Raw genomic sequence first — 19777 nt, forward strand, 5'->3', positions numbered from 1 at the left:
TGTCAATTTCGTCCAAATGTTTTAAGATACAGAGCTATTATGGCATATCAATTATTAATATTATTATGAGAATTTTATCAGTAATTTTAGGTATGAGGTTTGGAAGGCTGAGTAACTTGGGCACCTCTCCCATGAGGAAAACATTTGAGTTTCCAAGCACCTTATTCTAGTGCTAGTGATTTTTGGTTAGTGTTTTTTGCAATATTATAAAATACCCATGATGTTCCTATTTTTTATCAGGATTTGTACTTCCAAATGTATTTGGTTTCATATATTCTTATGAGATTCATTTCTCCTAGGAAGATGATAGATTCTAGCCCAGGGATAACAATATCAATGTTGTAATAGCAATTTTAGTTTTTATTGCAATATTTGAACAAAAACATATTCCTGATCCCCCCAGTCAATCGAACACAACATCCTCTGTCCTCCCCTCAAATGTAGCAACCCACACACACTCTATCCCTCACTGCTGCTCAGATCTCCCAGTCCCACACCTTACAGCACCTCACAGAGAAAAGCTCAGAGGTCCTGCCCTGCTAAGAAAGATCATCTCAATGGTTCCAGAGTTCTTGCCTGGAGAACTGGATTCTCATCATCTTTGTTAGTCTTTGTGCACATGTCTGTGCACAGGCCAGCGTATTGTTCTGCCAGCATAGGTTCCCTAAAAATGTGCAAGGAGAGGTACAGGTCATCCAGCAGCGGCCCCCTGAAGGTACCTCCTGTGCAGAGACCCTGAACCATTCCCTCATCTCATCCTAACCTGCACCACTCAGGTACCCCTTTTAATGACCCAGAATCACTGGCCAGCCTGTGGACTGCTACTGAGTTCCATTTCCCCATGTCCACGTAAGAACTAAAAGGAAATGGAGATTCATCAGCAAACCACTTACATTTCAAGAGGAAATGCAGCACTGGAATGTTTTGTAATGGTGCTTAGTCCTGTTGTAGCTAATGGAGCAATAAATTCCTAATAATAGATTTTGACTGGTGGCCAAGTAACCAGAAATACTGTTTAGCAAAGGCTAAATGAGAAATTTCATATCAAATAAAACAATAAGTTATATGGTAATGTACATTATCATTTGCTTACAAAAAGAATATTAAAAATGCAACACCAAGGCTTTCTGAGGAGGGGTAGATGCAAATTAACAACAAGACAAACTTTCATCCTTCACAGCAAGATACTTGTCCTGGAGGACCTTTGCCTTAACATCATTATTCCATGCGCTGCCAAAAGATCATTTCCCCACATCCCCTTTAGTTTCTGCCAGTCAGATGGCACAGTGAGGGTTGGTCACTGCTGCCTCACTGCAGTAACTTACATGGTTTTCTGTCCCCAGAAAAAGCATGGCTGGCTTACCATGAAGGGTTAACGAATCCTGACCCTCACCTGGAGTCAGGGCTGTGGCATGGCCCCAGCGCTCCTCTAAAGTCCAAGCTCCACTAAAGCCAGCAGACTGTGCTGCTCTAGTTTTCAGACGAGGTTCAGGGTACTGGCAGTGTGTTACATTTCTTTTTCAAGTCCCATGATACCTCATGCTGTTGGTTTTTGGTTTGTTTTTTTTTTTCCTTCAAAAAGGCAAGCTTCTAACCTTTCTAATTGTGAGGAAAACTTGAAAGCATATTTCAAGTGCATCTTAAAAGCTCAGAAGCAGGAAGGCTGCATTATGCAATCAATTAAGGAAATAGGCTGACTACAGTTTCAGGGCTTGCGTACAGAATATGGAGCAGAAGCCACTTTTCCAAATGCATTTCCATGTTCTTTTAACAGAGATAAACCAAGGAAATGCCAACATATGGAGGGTGTTTATTGCATATGGAAAGTTTAAAGACATTATTGTGGGTGGTCTTTTGCTTACTTTTTCAATCCTGCCAGTGAAGTTATTTTTCGAAAGAGTTATGTTTGTGGGCCAGATCCTCAGGAGGGTTTAATGACTTCATTTCAGTGAAAAGAGATTAACTACAATTAGGTAGACAGGAAAGCTGTAGGACAAGGTCCTCTGATCTTGCTGCATTGGTAGCTATTTCTGGAACAAGGATAGTGGTGGAAGTGAGACAGTTGAAAATTACTGAGCAAGGCATCATGAAAAAAGATGGCAGCAGAAGGGCCTAAGATGAGCTGTGCATGAACCAGGGATAGTAGTCTATGGCTATTAGTTATGTGGAGAGGAGTCTGCAACTCTGTCTTCCCCTTCCTTCCTGGGGCTTTTCAGGGCAGGCATTTAGGAGAAGAGAAGCTTAGATGCTGAAAGGCTTGTAGTTTAGCCTTGGGAACACTGTTCCTCTCTGCTAACTCCTACCTCTCTACCTGCAAAGAAAAAGAAAAATCAATGGCTGCTTACCTGTGTACTGTCAAGTTCTTTGGGGCTGACAAGAAAAAAGAAGTATTTCAGAGAACTAGCTATAAAGGCTGCATTCAAACCATGTCTTGACCTTCATTCGTGGGTGAGGCTGTCCATAATAGTTCAGAAAAGAAGATGCTGCAGCAAGATGTATTTTAAGGCAGCTGTTTCTACAGCTAGGTAACCAAGTCATCACTTGGACCTGGAATGAATACCCCTGTGTCCCAAAATGGATGCAGCATTGGTCATCCAAATGGTGATAAGCACACAGGATTTGAAACTAAACTGCAAACAAGAAGCAGTCTGGAGAGACAGCTCAGCCTCCCCTTTGGGATAAAGTTGAAAATTTAACAAACCAAACACACTTGCACTTTGCCTACCAAACCATGGCAAGAGCAAAGCTGCTGGAATGACAACTAATGGTTGTCAGGTAAGCTTTTTCTGCTGGTAGAAGTAATATCTTGTGCTAGGGCTGCTGACTAGCAGAGGCTGGAGGGTGCACATTAAATTTATTGACTTCATCCTGCCGTGTCAGTTTAGGCTAAATGGAGGTGGCTCTCACTCCTTGAACTTTGCTCCTCTTTTTCTTGTACATTATTCTTTTCTGTGGTACCTATGACTGTGACACAATCACTTGGAGAAGGCAATGGCCCCAATCAGGGGCCTGATTTGAACTTTTTACTTCTGTACAAGGAAGAGTGACAGGCTCAGTAGCAACAGCAGCAACTGTCTTTTGACAGTGCCCTTGTGGAGGAAAAGTGATGTGGGAAATATTGCAGGGGTCACTGAATGATTTAAGCACCAGATTTTAATGCTCATTTCCAAATACGAGCCCGCCTCCACCTCTCTGCCTAAAATCTCATTCCATCTGTCTGTCTTTCCTAATGATCACTCATATTTTTATTTGTTTTGCCTTCTAATGAAACTGGTGGTACAGAAAACAAAGTACGCAACAAGAGAACTGGGTTGAAAATTTTTTGCTCACTTTTTTCTCCTTCTCCCTTTTACTCTATTTCCGAACTTGCTCTAAGGCATTTCTTGAAATTGTTGCTTTTAAGTCTGGTTTGTGAAGAAGGATTTCATGACTCTTAGCCCCCAGAGAATTGTTCTTTACCCTACCACTTTTCTCTGCCATCTGGCATGTTTACTTGAGTAAACATGTAGGGTCAGAGGCCAACGTGGACATGTGGAGGGACAGCTTTGTCATAAAAGCTGTGAGGAGTGAGTGGGTGCTTCTGAGTATAGCAGTGTGTGTTTTGCTCAGCTGCTGAACACAAAGAGGTGAGGTTAGTCACACTGCCGAAAGAAAACAAAGAAAACCAATTAGACAAGGAGAACGGCAGATTTTACAACACAGGTTACTCAGTTTTATTTGGTTGTTTGGGGTTTTTTTCTCCTCTAAGCCTTTCTGGACACATTTCTAAAAAGTATGACAGAGCACATAAAATCTCCCTCTCCCCATTCTTTCAGAGATTTGGTTTATACAGTTCAGCAGTGACCTGGAGGCCTCAAACCACTGCAAGTGCAGGTAGACTGCTGCAATAAGCCAACACCCATGCTCCAGCTGTCAAGCCACCATCCATTTAAGTGACAAATTCTGATTTTGGTGGTTAAGGACAGGAATTAATCTGATACAACTTAGAGGAAGGAAGGAAGGAGCAAAGTGAGTTGGTCGTATGAATATAGTCATTTAAACAAGGGTGACCTTGCACCACTTGGGAGTTTCTAGGTAGGAGAGATAGGTTTGAGTAAGCCAGAGACACCTTTGCTTTTTCACTGCTAGATTTGTTAAGAGTAGATCACGTCTGTTATTCTCATGAGACCACTACCATAACAACCTCAAAGATCACTCCCTCAAAGATTGTCTAAAATTACTCCAACCAATTTCAGATTATATCTAAATCTGACCATATAGCAAACAATACACAGGTTAATACTAGCATCTTATTAATGGATCCTTCATTGAAGATATAAAATAATGTAATCTTTGAATCAGCTGTACTACATGAAGTTCTTTTTCATCCATATTTAATACATGAGCTCTCATAAAAGTTCTTTAACACCAGCCAATGAAAAATGGAAAATTTCATTTCTGATCCTTTCAAATTATCCTTGGAAACAGATCAACCAAATAAATAACAAATGCAAAAAAAGCCCAAAACCTAAGCACTATATATTTCACATTTATCTGCCTGAATTTTGATTTCACTGATGAAGCAATAGCTTTTCCTTTTGGCTCCTAGTCAAAACTCATCACAGGCTTCAGGCCACTTGTCTCACTGTAATACCAGCATGGATTGGTAACCACAAAAAAAACCACCAAGGACTATTCTCTTTGAGCATGATGGAATTAGAAGGTCTGAGAGATTATTCTAAAACAGAAAAAGAGACAAGAAGAAACATGCCTCTCTCTCTGCATCTTAGATCCACAACAATTTCTCCAGAGATAAATCTGTCACTACCAGTATAGGGATACAAAAAACAAAACAAAACAAACCCCCAACAATACCAATATAATTATACAATTATATTGAGGTAGCACTATACTAAGTATAAAAGAACTGCTCTATTTATGACTAAAAATAAAAGATCGAATTCAGAAAAATTGTTTTACAAACCCAAATTATCAACAATTTGATTTCTTTGAATATTCTCATGAGAGGAATTGCTGCTGAAACAAGGGAACCAGAAAAAAATTGAAATATCAGTATTTTTCATAAAGTAGTCTCAAATAAATTGCAGGGATCACCTGAGCTCCTTTGAGGAAATGTCCTCCTGTTTTCAGGTGGCATAGAGTTAATTTTTTTTGTCAGTACTGGGTACAGTTGAGTGTTTGGGATTCAGTGTGAGAATGTTGATAACACACTGATGATTTGGTTGTTGCTGAGAAGTACTTACCCTGAGTCAAGGACTGCTCAGTGGGTTATGCTCTGCCAGTGAGAAAGATCTGGGTGGCAACATGGCCAGGAGAGAGGACCCAAACTGGCCAAAGGGATACTCCACACCACAGAATGTGTTGGGACAATTGTATTGTGCATCACTTCTTTCTTCGGGGGCTTCTTTTTCTCTCTCTTTTTCTTTACTATTACTAGTAGTAGTAGTAGTAGTAGTAGTAGTAGTAGTAGTAGTAGTAGTAGTAGTAGTAAATAGTGTTGGTGTTGTTAGTACTACTACATTTTATTTTGTTTCAATTTTTAAGCTGTTTTTATCTCAAACCATGAGGTTTTTTCTGATGCTCCTCCCCACTGGGGGTAGGTGGACTGTGTGGTACTGAGTTCCTGTCTGGGGTTAAATGAGAACTGGAGTTGAGTTTACAGTCTCTCCCTAGACAGGAATTGCATAATAGGCCCATCCAATCCTGATGCAAACAATTAGGCATACTAGGACAAAGTGAAGCCTGTCAGCCTAATACATCTGTATTTGAGAATTTGAAATAGAATCCGAAAACAGAAGAACTGTTCAGAGCTTCTGTGTCAGCGACTTAGAGAGAAGTTGGTACATCAAATCATGCCTTACTATCTCATGTCTTCTCCTAGCATTCCTTCTATAACCTTTTTCAGACTATCAGCAAATATTCTCGTCTTAAAAGTTGATATTGAGAAATCAGACACCATTTCCGTGTTGGACTAGATTTAACCTTGCTTAACAGTGGTAGCCCCAGTATATGAACACAAGATACCAAAAGGACTTATCCAGAAGGAGTATCCTGTAGAAGCTTTGGATCCTATAGAAGCTTTAAGCTCTGTCACTATGTCAATGGTGGAACAGATTCAGTGCCATATGCAACTACAGACAAGTGCATAACTCTTGGAACATTTATTCCATTTGCTAGTCTGTGATGAATGGAAAGCAGGTGCTTCTTAATTCTATTTAGAACTGTAATTGGGTTGCACTGGCCAAACATTTCAGTGACCAAACTTGCACATGTGGGGGAAAAAAAAGCAGAAGGAATCAAATTTACTCATCTGAAAGAGTCTCAAGTACAAGATTGCCACAGTAGCATTCTGTATTGACAGTTAATGTTTCTACTATTGGAGCATGCTAATCCAAATGGATTTTGCCAGAACAAATGTTCAACATATGTAAATATTATAAGGACTTTCTTGACATATCCAAAGAAATTGAATGCATTTGCATAAACATTCATATCAACAATCTCATTTTAAGATTTTAGCATTTGCAGTCAATGGTGGAAACAGTATCACAAAGTCATTTTTCCTAAGTAGTGTTTTGAATTTGCTGTACCAACAGACTAAAAGAAATATGTGCAATTTGTTCATAAACATGAAAAGAAAAAAAATCCACTTAGCTCTATACAATAATTTATTGCAAATTATTTGCTTAGGTCTATAAAAACGCTCATGTACACACAAAAGATAAACACTGCCTCACATACTCACTTCTACTGAAACAAACAGAAACTTGCCCAGTGATTTATATCAATATTCCAGAAATTCATTGAAATATGTAGCTTAGTGACTTAGTTCTGAGTTTGAAATGTTCTCTTTATTATCATTAGACAGTAACGATATTTTAATTACAGTAATTTTTGTGTCTTGCTTTTACTCTTCAGTGTCTATTGTAATTTGTGGACAAATGGGGCTGTCATAGTGTTTACATATGGTATGAAAGAAAAGATGATGAAGATTATATCATGTGATAGACAAAATGCTGGATCTGAACACAAGCAGCTACCTCACCCTATTATGCTGATACTTAGGGCTATGCATGAGAGTCAAGATCTTCCTAACCTGAATTTAGTTAAATACAACACCTCTGTGATTACAAAATAAATATGTAACAAGCATGGACTTGCTCCACTGTCATGATTAACACACACCAAAAATTATCTGCATTATGATCAGGTGGAAATCCAGATGACAAGCAAAAGGTCCATCACTAAATTTCTGCTGATAATAGTGTTTGCTTATAGTCTTCATATTATCTATGAAATAAGCCTTACCTTGTAATATTAATTTTATATTGCCTGGGATATAAAGTATAAAAGCTCTGAAAGACATAGGTATCACAGGATGGAGAATTTCCATTAGAGATTTCCTTTTTTTTTTTTTTTACTTCAGTTGAGGTAGTTGGACAATTCTGATCAATGATCCACCTCGAGTTTTACTAATACTCAGATGATTGAACCCCTTTAATGCTAGTTGTTTTTCTTGCAAAATTAAATAAATGGAGACTAGCTTGTTGGCAAAATTTAATTAGTAGATACAAGTTTGTTGGTAAACACACATAAAAAAATAGGACTACATCCATTTAATTTAATAATAAAATATTGCTATTAACAAAAATAATAAGCTTGATTTCAGCCAGGTAATTCAGCTCTATTTCTTAATTAAGAATAGTGTGTAGCTATATAGGCAGTAATACATTAGAGGTTCAGAGATTTTCTATAAATAATAAAAACTCAGTGCAAAGAGAAATTGCCAAAGTGCATACCAAAGAAGTAGTTTACATTCTTTGGAATCAACAGAAGTGTTTTACAAAGAAGAACAAAAGTTATCAAAGTTAGAACTGTAGAGCAAAAATGAAAGGCAGGCTTCCACGGAATAGAAGAACATAAGTCACTACAAAAGCGTACTAGTAAATGATTATTACTGATTCTCCCTTTCTCCACTGCAATTTTATGTTCAGTTCACTAAATGCATCACAAAATAACATAATTTTGAGGCTAAAAGACTGACTTAGGTTCTGTATGTCTGGTTTGCTCGTACCTTTAAATGCCAAATACCACGAGGTATTACTGCAGCCTTGGGTCTTTACAAGTGCATTCACAACAACACACCTGCATGCAGGTCAATATCATCATATAACAGTGGTTTGAGCTAGATTTGGTCCTTTAAGAGCTTGATCACAAAAGTGCTGTGTGTGCTACTTTTGCATGAATACTGAGGCAGAGAATCACAGCTGTTGAACCAAAACACCACATTGCAAAGCTGATAGATGGCTTTTGTCAGTACCTATTATTGTGATGAATGTTAATGACTTGAACCACTAAAGTAACTCATTGCTGTTGTATTTACATGACCAGCATATTTCTCAGTAAATACTCTTCACTAAACACTTCCACAACATTCACACATTTCCATTAAGAGCTTTTTCATTGAAGGAAAGAAGAAGAAAGATACAGAAAAATATTGTGCCCTTCAAAAGTACAATGAGCCTCTTTCAGTTAAAAGAATATAAGTAGGGGTTTTTTTTAAGAGTTATTACCAGGCAACTGAAGGGCTCAATCCACTTGTAAGAGAAGTACTAAAATGACTGGACTGTGCAATGAACTGCATTTTTCATAGAGAAGATAATCAATTTTCCGGTAATGAAACCAGAGATAGACAAGAAACAAGAATCTTCAACATCAATTTCTAATAAAAAGTGGTGACATGTTTATCTTTATTTCTTCGCATTTCCAGTTATAGCATATGCCCATTTTCTAATTCTTGGGAACTTGTTTTAATTCTCTGACTTCAGCTCAAAACAGGTTAAGTGGTCCAGACCCTGGAAAAGTAAACCAAAACCTTTTTAAAGTTCAAAATAATAGAGAGCCAAATATTATTTTGAAAGTGCCACAGTTTAAAACAATTCAGTTTCTTCCTCTCCTCAATACATGTGTTGAGTAAACACATACTGCAACAGAAACCTGACACTATTTAGGCAAGAGAATCCTTCAGAAAGCTATCTATCACTGTATGTTGTGATCTTTCATTTTGAAAAGCTTAGCATCATAAAAATTATTCCATCTCCTTCTGTACAGGCATTAAGGTTCCAAAATATGAAAATAATTGTCCCTGCAGAATCAGTCATATGGCCAGATCTATCCAGATGGACTCAATAGTGTTCCCCATCCTCAATAGCACAGGTTCAGGCTTAAAAGCATGATTGTCATGTTTTGTGCACAGTCACATCAAATCAAGGCTGTCATGTGTCATACCCATTTCTAGCTTGAAACAGATAAATATATTCATAGAGTTGTCTTACAAATCTAGCTTGTAAATGCTTTTTGCATTTCACAAAGATCGTAACATTGTTTAGATTTGAAAATACCTTTAAGATGATCAAGCTAAATCATTAACTTCCTACTGCAATGACCATCACTAAATCATGTCTCTGAATCCCATATCTACACGGTTTTTTAATACCTTCAGGGGATGGTGATCCACTTCCCTAGGCAGTCTGTTCCAACATCTGAAGAATTGAAGAATTTTTTCCTAATACTCAATCCAAAACTGCCCTGGTACAACTCAAGGCCATTTCCTCTCACTCTGTGCCTTGCACCCTAGCTGGCTACACCCTCCTTTCAGGCAGTTGTAGAGAGTGATAGGGTCGCCCCTGAGCCTCCTTTTTTTCAAGCTGAACATCCCAGCTCCCTCAGTCACTCCTCATCAGACCCTTCACTATCTCCATTGCCCCTCTGTGGACATGCCCTAGCATATCAAAATCCTTCCTGAACTGAGGCACCCGGAATGGGACACAAGATTCAACATAGGGACTCACCTGTGCCCAGAACAGGGGGACAATCACTGTCCTGCTCCTGCTGGCCACACTGTTGCTGGTATAGGCCAGGATGCCATTGGCCTTCTTGGACAACTTGGACACATGGTTGGCTCGTGTTCAGGCACCCCCCATGTCCTTTACCTCTGGGCTGATTTCCAGCCCCTCCTTCCCTAGCCTGCAGCTCTGCATGGAGTTGTTGTGACCCAGGTGCAAGACTGACACACAGCCTTGTTTAACCACACACAACTGGCCTTGGCCCATGGATCCAGGCTGTCCAGATCCCTCTGCACAACCTTCCTGCCATCCAGCAGATCCATGATCCTACCCAGCTAGGTGTCATCTGTGACACCAAGGGTGCACTTGCCCCCTTGCCCACACCATCAGTGGTGATATTAAACAGGACTGGACCAAACACTGATCCCAGGGGAACACCACTGGTGACTTTCCATCAATTGAATTTAACTCAATTCCCCATCACTCTCTGGGTTCTTAACCCAGCAAAGAGTGCACCTGTCCAAGACATGGGGAGCCAGTTTCTGCAGGAGAATACCATGGGAAATGTCGATGGCTTTACTGAAGTCTAGGTAGACAACAGCCTTTTCCTCATCCAGCAAGGAGGTCACCCTTGTCATAGAAGGAAGTCAGGTTGGTCAAGCAGGACCTGCCTTTCCCAAACCCATGCTGGCTGGGCCTGATCCCTTAGTTATGCCACCTGATGCCACCCATGACTTTTCTCCTCTAGCAGATATGTGTCTCATTCACCAAGCTCCAGCTGGGACCTCCCTGGTTAGCCAGGACTTGTGTTAAATGATTGGAAGTGGCACAGTGAGCACCTCTGAGCTTAACCAGTGCCCTTCAGTGGTTCTTATCAGGCCCCATAAACTTGTCTGGGTCTATGTGGTGTAGCAGGTCACTGACCATTTCCTACTAGGTTATGGGAGCTCCATATTCCTCACCATACCTGTCTCCCAACTTAGGGCACCCTCCGACTAACTAGCCTTGCTACCAAAGACAGGCAATGAAGGCATTAAGTACCTCAGCATTTTCCTCAACCTTTGCTGTTTCCCTCTGTATCCAGTAAAGGATGGGGATTTTCCCTGGCCCTTTTTTTGCTGATGATGTGTTCACAGAAATGTTTTTAAATTTTCTTTTATGGCAGTAGCAAGATGAAGTTCTAGCTGAACTTTGGACCTTTTAATTTTGTCCTTGCATGACCTTGAAACATCTTTGTAGTTCTCTTGAGTTGCTTACTTCTTAAGATCTTTCTCAGAAACTGCAGGCATTATAAATTATGTATTATAAACTGGGATTTTTTTATTTTTTTTTTAGCTTTAATGACACCTAGCTGTATTGTATGTAAAAATTCAAATAAAGAATCAATCTCAAACTAATATTGATCCTCTCTGAAGGCAGAACTGGAAGTTTCAGTGTTCTTAGGTGATGTAACAGTGAGAGATTTAAGCAAATTAGGGTGTTATTTAGTCTTGAGATTTTATTAACTATTATACTAAATTTAATATAAATATTATAACTATTATGACTAAATATTAGCTATTTAAAAACTAAGATGATACTTAAAATGAGCATCAGAAATATGTTATAAAGATTGGACCTTTGTGTTCCTGCAGCTTTACCTTTCAATAATTCTCTTTCCAGTATTAGGATAAGCACACAAAATTTCCTGTCCTCCTTCCCCTTATAATTTACTTTATAACATCAGGTTATATATCAGAGACTTGTATTTCTGTTTTGATTCCCCTACCACACAGGTAAACATTGTACTTTTTATTCAATATGTCATTAAAGTCAGTAAACAGCAAAAATGAATAAAACAGCAACTTACGTTTTTTTAACACCTCTGAGTTAAAAACACTTTGCAATAGGGAAGAAGAACAGATGCTCATTTCTAAATGCTAAAGCCACCAACTGGGAATATGCTGGTTGTAACTGCTGCCATCTGTTTTCAACTGTTCTTTTTACCTAGCTCTCTGAGATTCATATCCAAATTCATGGCCATACGTTTCCACTAGGAGAGGGGCAGTGGGAATAGGATAAGCAGGATTTTTCCCACATGCTCTCACCTTCATTAAAAAAGAACATTCAATAATTACTGGTCTGCAGGATCTCTGTGAAATGGTAACTCAGGGGCAGTTTTTTCAAGGATTATATGGTGACAGCAGTTGTTTAATGACCACTTTTCATTACTACTTTCCCTCAACTCCTTTAACATGTTTACTTTCCCACTGCTGCTCTTCATCTTCCTGTCTTCTCCATAGCCAGGTAGAAGTTGACTATACAGCTCTAGGCTTCTGTAGGGATAGCTCAGCTCATGATGGAAACAAAGCACCTTGTGCATAACCAAGTGTCTTTTACAGAACTGAGTTGCATTGTGCCGTTAATGCCTACTTTTGTGTAAACATGTTCAGATATCCTTTGCATTAATAGTTTTTGCAGCGTCTGAGACAGAGTGTGCAAGACAGCAGTGCTGGACTGACATAAGTACAACTAACATACATAATTAAAAAACAAAACCCACATTTTCACCAGCAAACCCCCTTTGAATTGCCCAAATCCACTTTTGCTAGTTTAGAAATAAACTCATATTTAAATCTTTTACTGATTTTCACACACATGCAATAAAATGCAAAAGAAGAATTCTTCGTCCCCTCCACCCTCAATATCATTACTAGATGATTATTTGAAACGTTTTACATTTTTGTCTGGGTTCTTTATTGCTGACCTATAGTGTATCACTACTGTATATTTTCTATATGACTATTTGCAACAAATCTACAAGAGATGTGTGTCTACAACAGCTCCAGAGTGGCTTTTACTTTTCAGGCAGATGCTCTCTTAGCCAACACAGGAACTGATACGGGCTTCCAAAGAACAAACCAAAGGAGATGCTAATATTTGAGCCAAAATGCCAACACCTGTATCTGTCCTCTGTTACAGATCACACTCCATACTTCAGACAACATTCCTGGGGTGTTCTCAGACAAGCTGGCTTGGGTTGCTGGCAGCACCCTCACTTCTCAATAAAGAATGCTGATATAAAACTATATCAATGTCTACTGGCCTATTCATCATTAGAAGGTGGGGATCTCATCTTTTAGGCGTGTGAGCAGTTTTCAGCTGTATTGATGGCATGAGCAATATTGAATGCCTAGCTGCAATTGATCTGATCATCATCCTCTGTTTTCTCTCTTCTTCACCAGTTTATTTCAGTCTTGCTGATCATTTTCATGAGTAAATTTTGAACTAACAAAATATAACAAAACCAGCACTCCATCTGAAGTTCTGCAATCCCATTTATCTCTTTACAGTGAAGAGAGAGGAACAGAGAGGAGCAAAGCTAAGTAAAATCAATGGGTCAAAGTACGGCATTATGCTAAACCAGTATACGAAGAACGCCATCTCATTTAGTCTTTGTTTTCTCACCACCACTTTTTCCCCTCCAAGCTAAAAACAAACAATTGAAAAAAATACATTTTTTCCTCCCATTATCAGAACTATCAAAGAAGATTAATAAAATTTAACATTATTAGAAGTACAATGTATTTTTCTCTTGAGCTCTGTTGTTATATTTAGTGCTTCTGACAGAAGTCAGTTCCTCATTAATCAGTGCCTTGTATTGGTAGTGGTGTCAAAAGAGAATGTGACATTTTTCACTCTACCTTCTTATTTTTAAAATATCACAGTGAGCAGCAAAAGAAGGGAGGGCATTTTTATTGCACTAAATTGGAACTGATAAAAGTGTGAGGACCATTTGAAACTGAATAAAAAGCAGCTGAAATCCTGCAAGAAGATATAAAAAGCTGACTCTTGCCAGTTTTCCAACACACACTCTCATGTTCATGCTTTGTAAACAATGTGATATAACATCTTAAAAAAATTATATGAAAAGCATCACGAATGTGCACAATTCATCAGATTACTGGGATACAGAGCTTTTGTAAGGTCTAGAAGTGTCTGAAGCAGTTACACAGCTGAGCATAAAGAAGGCCATTTTTGTAATGCTTCTGGCCTTCTATCCCTCTCTGGAAAAAAAAGTTGTATTATACCTCTTCTGCTATCACATTTATTACCAAAAAACACTTTTTGGGACGTAGACATAGGTGTGTGTGGAATCCTAAAATTGTCTGGGGCTTCCAGACAACCTGTACAATACAAACAGCAGTCAATTCCTGCTCCTTTACCTCATTGGTCTTTCAGGAGTCATCCTTGTACTAAAGAAGATGAAACAGTGAAACCTTTCTCCATCATCTGGACAAAAATCAAAGTCCCACATTCTGTGAGAGTCTCACCAGCAACGTGGACTGGTCAATACGAGTCTGTCATTAGCCTGGCATGATAAAGGAGTGGCCTTCTCAGGGTGTCACTGACAGAATACATACTGCATGGCTTGCTTTCCCTTCTGAGTATTCCAGGAGAAATGGGGGAAAGGAGGACATGAGGGAGGTGGGGAAATAGACAATGACAGAGAGAAAAAAGTAATGCAAAAGGAAGAAAAGTTATTTTTATAATTTCACTAGTAAGTTGGGAGAGAGTGTAAATGCCATTTTGTACCAGTGCTTCTGGCTCCTGTTTTGAAAAGTCATATTAATGTGTTTAAAGGTTAAGCACCACAGACAAATTTGCATCATGAAAATTAAAACGTCAAGGAAAAGAATTTAGTAAATGAGGTGAAATGTCCCTTCGTGGTGGGTTGACAAACCAGCACACCCTCTTTAGCCAAAATCCTACCTTGCAGTACCAAACATATCCTACAGACTTTGAATATGTTATTTCTCCTTTTATGCTGTCTTACAAAAATTCAAAGAAAGAGAAGTCATGAAAGGGGCAGAATGTACCATACCAAAAGCCAATAATAATTGCTAATCAATAGTTCTCTTGAAAATAAATAAGCAATTATCAAAAACCAGGTATTAGACAACATATTCACTAACTACAAAAACTTTATACAAAAAACATGCAGGCCTCTCTATAGGTTTGAATGAATTATTTCTAAACTGGTATGTTCCTAAAGATCAACTTCTCTTTTTTTTTTTTTAATCAAAAAGGAGGACTGAAAAGGTTTTGTTTTACAGAGCAGTGAGAAAATAAATATAAAGGACTTATCACTTGGACAATTATTTCTGAAATGGAACTGTTCTGTCATTAGTGTTTAAAAGAAACAAACAAACAAACAAATTTTAAAAAAAATGTTGAGCAGAACTTAAAGAGTTGAAAGATGTACCACAATCAGGAAAGAGTGTCTGATGGGCTAAAATGGCCTAAAGGCTAAGCAGCCAATGAAGCTACATGCAGCGATTTAGACAGGACTTCCTAAACATTCCTCTTGGCATCTTAGGGCATAGAGACCTATATAGACCCAGAAAATTTCTGCCAGTCCTCTAGCTAAGAGGCAGAAGCTCCTCCTGCTATTTTTTCCCATGAGAAAAAGCATCAGGACCAGCACCAGCCTCCTGCAGAGAACAGCTGGCAGGTGGAGAAACAGCACAGCTGTAGCAATAGCACCAGCTCCTGCTGCTGCACTGACACCATGGCACAGCACACTTTTCTTCTGCTGGTGACGGTACCTGAGCAAACTGAGCCACAGAAATATTTGATGAAAAGTGGCTGACAACAGGAATCCCTCTTAAAAATAATTTCTTCCTTCTCTCACTTTTTTGTAGATGGTGGTCCTCAGTAGGGTCTTTACAAATTTGTAGATGGTTAGAGATTGAGACAAGTAAACAGTAGAGAAAGGGGCAGTGTGATTAAAATCAAGAGCAGAGCCAAGGAAATGCTCAAATGGACCTAGCAGTGCAAACCAGCTCAAGTAAATCTGAATTTAGGTTCTGAGATTTGATGAATTCACCTGTATTGTGAATGGTGTTTGAAGAATGATCTACAAAGCTTTCAATGCATGTTCTCACTGGGTAGGAACTATCTCCTCCCCACAAGTAACTATTTTTTTTTCTTTATCTGTTTTTGGTTTAGAATATCCCTAAAATATTTTTTTTATCCTCAGCATCTCTTTATTCAATACATAAAAGTAGCCCCTTTTTCCTCTTTTCTCTGTCTGACCACATATACTGTTTTCACATGCCAATCTCTAGTTCCATAGGAGAACATAACACTTCAGCAAAAGAAAAAAAAATTAAATTTTCAAAAATAGTGAGATTGAGATACTATTTCTGCAGATTTAGCCTGACAGCTGTTGTTTAACTCCCCTTTATAATTCTCCTTTCCAAAAAAATATTTTATTATTGTCTTCACAAACCCTTAAGTGCCAAATGGTAGCTAGCCACTAGCCTTAGAGTCATCTAGAGTTGAATAATGTCACCAATGCTTCAGAATTTATTATAGCTATAGAATTTATGGCTGAGGTTTTCAAAAGTTAATAGTTAAACATAGGTCTTTCATGCATTTTTTATTTTAATAAATTATTAGTTATGGATTACTTCTAAGCAATCAGAACTTCTGCTTTGATCAAGATACTAAATAGTGAATATTACAAATCTATTCCAAGTATTAAAATAAATGTGGTAATTTCAAATTCCCAGTGTTTCTTTTTTGTTCTGTAAAAGGGAAAAAAATCCTGCTAAAACTGTCCTGAATTGCAACAGGACTCATTTACCCAAAAATGTCATGCTTATGTATTTCATGGATTATTTACCCATATCCAGTACAAAAGTGACTAATTCTCTCTTTAATTGCCAATATGTCACTGTAAAGCATACATATGCAGCTGACAGACTGGCCCACCATTTGCTGCAAGGGCAGAGTGTTGAGCAGGCAGCTGTCACAGTGGTATCAGTGCTCTGGTCAGGCAGAGCAAGCAGACCAGGCATGCACAAATTCCATTATCTTAGCCTTATTCTTAATCCCACCAGCCTACAGAGCAGGGTTGTTACAGGCTCAGTGAGAAAGGGCCCCAGCTGCAGTGTCCTGTTACCTACCATCAGCTGCTGGCCATCGTTGCCTCCCTGGGGAACTTCGAGTTCACTGCTTTCATCTACAGATGTTAACTCAAATGTTTTTCAATTTTTGGTGTGTATTCCCCAGGGGCCCCCCCGACTTGGTTTTATCATGCTTTTAAAGATTCCTATTCAGAACATGTTTGACTGTACCTCTTTTCTGCAGTCAGCTAAAATTCAGGGAAGTTCATAGGGTCCATGTGGTCAGTACTGTGGTGGGAAGAGGGGTGCACAAGGGTGGGAAGAGGGGGATTTGGTAACATTTACTGAATGTTTTTTCATGAGAGAGCCTAGCAGCTTGAGAGATTGCAGGACAATTGGATCAGAGAGAGTACTGTGCTTACTTGGTTTATTTAAAAATCCCTTCAGGCTCTGTAGTCAATGCATCTAAAGTACAGCTGCAGTTTTCTAGCACATATAGATAAAGGAGCTGTGTAGCCTCATTTAATCTCTTTACTTCTGAGATTTGCATACTTTTATCAACTACATTACTTTAGGGGCTGTCATTGCATTTAACTTCTTGAACATGAAATTAGTGTCAGCTGTCATTCTTTGTATACATTTGTTAAATTCAATCTTGTCTATAGGCGTTTATGAGGTGGAGACATAATAACTGTATTAAAGTTTGCCACAGAAAGACTGAAGGACTTTTGATTTGGAATGATTGCTCAGAAAAAGAAAAATAAGTTCATGTTTTTACTGCAGTCCTTTTAAAGGGTGATATAATTAATGTAAGACTCTAAAACCTGCCCTTCTGAGCGTTTGGAATGGAAAATAATATAGGACGTTCTCATGCTGGACTCAATATAATATCAGTGAGTTTGTGGGTAATGTTGGATTAGCATCTCTGGAAATCTCTCTCCTTTGCTTATCAACTAGGCATAGCAAGGACAGACAGAGGAACTGCAGAATAGAATTTACCATGTAGACAACTGTTTCCAGAGCTCTTTTATTTTTATGTGCCAAGAGAAGATCAGGTCCATGTATCACTGACTTCCCTTGTGAGACTGGGAACTACAGCAAGGATTTCCACCCGGCTACTTAACTCTTAAATGTCTGGGCCTGCTAACAAGTAACCAAAGCTCATAAAATTCTTGTTTGCTTGTTTTACTTTTATTACATCTCCAATAGTAAGAAAATCGCTGTGTTTTTAAGATTATGAATGTGCCAGATAAAACATTTTTTTTACAAGCATTCCTAAAATTCTTCTAATGCACATACAAGCATCTTCCAGCACTGTTTGTCACCCTTTTCTGCCATCTTCCTAAATTACCTTTCTTCCATCCTGTGCTTCTCACTAAATACCTACAAAAAATCATAAGCCCAGTCACATTTGGTAGGCCTTCATGAGAGACTGGTGGTACTGAAATAGAAGTGAAGAACTCCCTTATGTCCTGTGGGGAATTAGAGAAATTGGACATTATCCTACTCTGGCATAATTGCTATGAATAACTGAAACATGACGGGACAACTCACACGACAGAAAGATCACACTGCACAGCTAGAGGCTGTTTTGTAAAGACAGGCAGTGAAGAAGAGGAGGAAGAGTCGTCCTCTATGTTATTTAGTAGGACTTTTAACACATAGAATTTTACTCTGTTGATTATGGAAGCCCTGTCGAGTGGCCCTGGGTCAAGATCAGAGCAGTAGTCTTCCAGGGAGATCTCACAGTAAGCATCTGCTACAGATAATAAGGCCAAAAAAGCAATATTTAGCTCACTTAAGCTTTGGGACAACACAATCTGATTATTATGGGCAACTTCAATTACCCAGACATTTATTGGTAGAACAGTGCAGAAACTTGCATGCCATTAATTTCCTGGAATGTATAGAGGCCTGCTTCCTCATAAAAAAAAAAAAAAAAAGTTAGATTTGCAAACCAGGAATGAGTCACTGTTAAACTTCTCACTCACACACCAAGAAAACTTGCTTTGTGATACCTTGGTTAGCAACAGCTTTGGCTGCTGTTATTACAATATTACTGAACTTGGGGTCCACTGAATCTACGGAAGATTTTAGAAGAGCAAACTTCAGCTAGCTCAGAGCTAATTTAGGAGAATTTTGTGGGAAGATGCTATGGAGGATAAAGGAGCTAGTGAGTGTTTCAAGGAAGTTCTCTTGGAATGATGATGACCATTCATGCCCTCTAAATTTAAGGGAAGTAAGTGGAGCTAGAGACCCAGTTGGCTTAACTGCAAGCTTCTGAATCTGCTCAAAACCAAAAGATGCATACAAGAGATAGAAAAGTAGAAAAATATCTGCTGAGAACTAGAGAAGTATTGTCAGGGTGTCAAGAGATGCAGTAAGAAAAGCAAACACTCCACTCAAATTGAAATGGGGCAAATATGTTAGAAACTACAAGAAAGTATTCTTCAGTAATATAAACAATAAGCTGAAATAGAAGGAAACAATGAACTGATGTTTTGCAGAAGAGGGGAATTACACAGTTAACACAATGCTGAAAAGACAGAGGTTCCTAAGACTTTCTTCATGTCTGTCTTTACCACCACTGCTGGGCCCCAAGCAAATTTGGGAGCAAATGCCCAGTTTGATGAAAACACACGGCCAGTGAAGAAAGAGGGGATATATTAATTATTACAGGAGCTGAAAATATGCACCCAAAGGTGTTAAAAGAGCTGATGTCATTGTGACGAAGCTCTCCATAATCTTTAAGAAGTCATAGGGACTAGGAGATATTCCAGAAGACTGTAGGAAGGGAACATCACCCCATCTACAAGAAGTTTCAAGATCCAAGTTCTTGGGATCCAGATAATTGTAGGCACATCAGTCTTACTTCAGGCCCTGGGAAAGTTATGGAACTTTCCTCCTGAAGGCTGCCACAAGTCAGATGAAGCACATGACTGGGAAAATCCAAGACAGCTTCAAGAAGGGCAAATCGTTCATGTCAAAGTGTCATGATTGTCTTCTAAGGCAAAGTAACATGCTTGGTTCATGTGGGAA

The sequence above is a fragment of the Sturnus vulgaris genome, chromosome Z (assembly GCF_052056855.1).
Source record: "Sturnus vulgaris isolate bStuVul1 chromosome Z, bStuVul1.hap1, whole genome shotgun sequence".
Classification (NCBI taxonomy): domain Eukaryota; kingdom Metazoa; phylum Chordata; class Aves; order Passeriformes; family Sturnidae; genus Sturnus; species Sturnus vulgaris.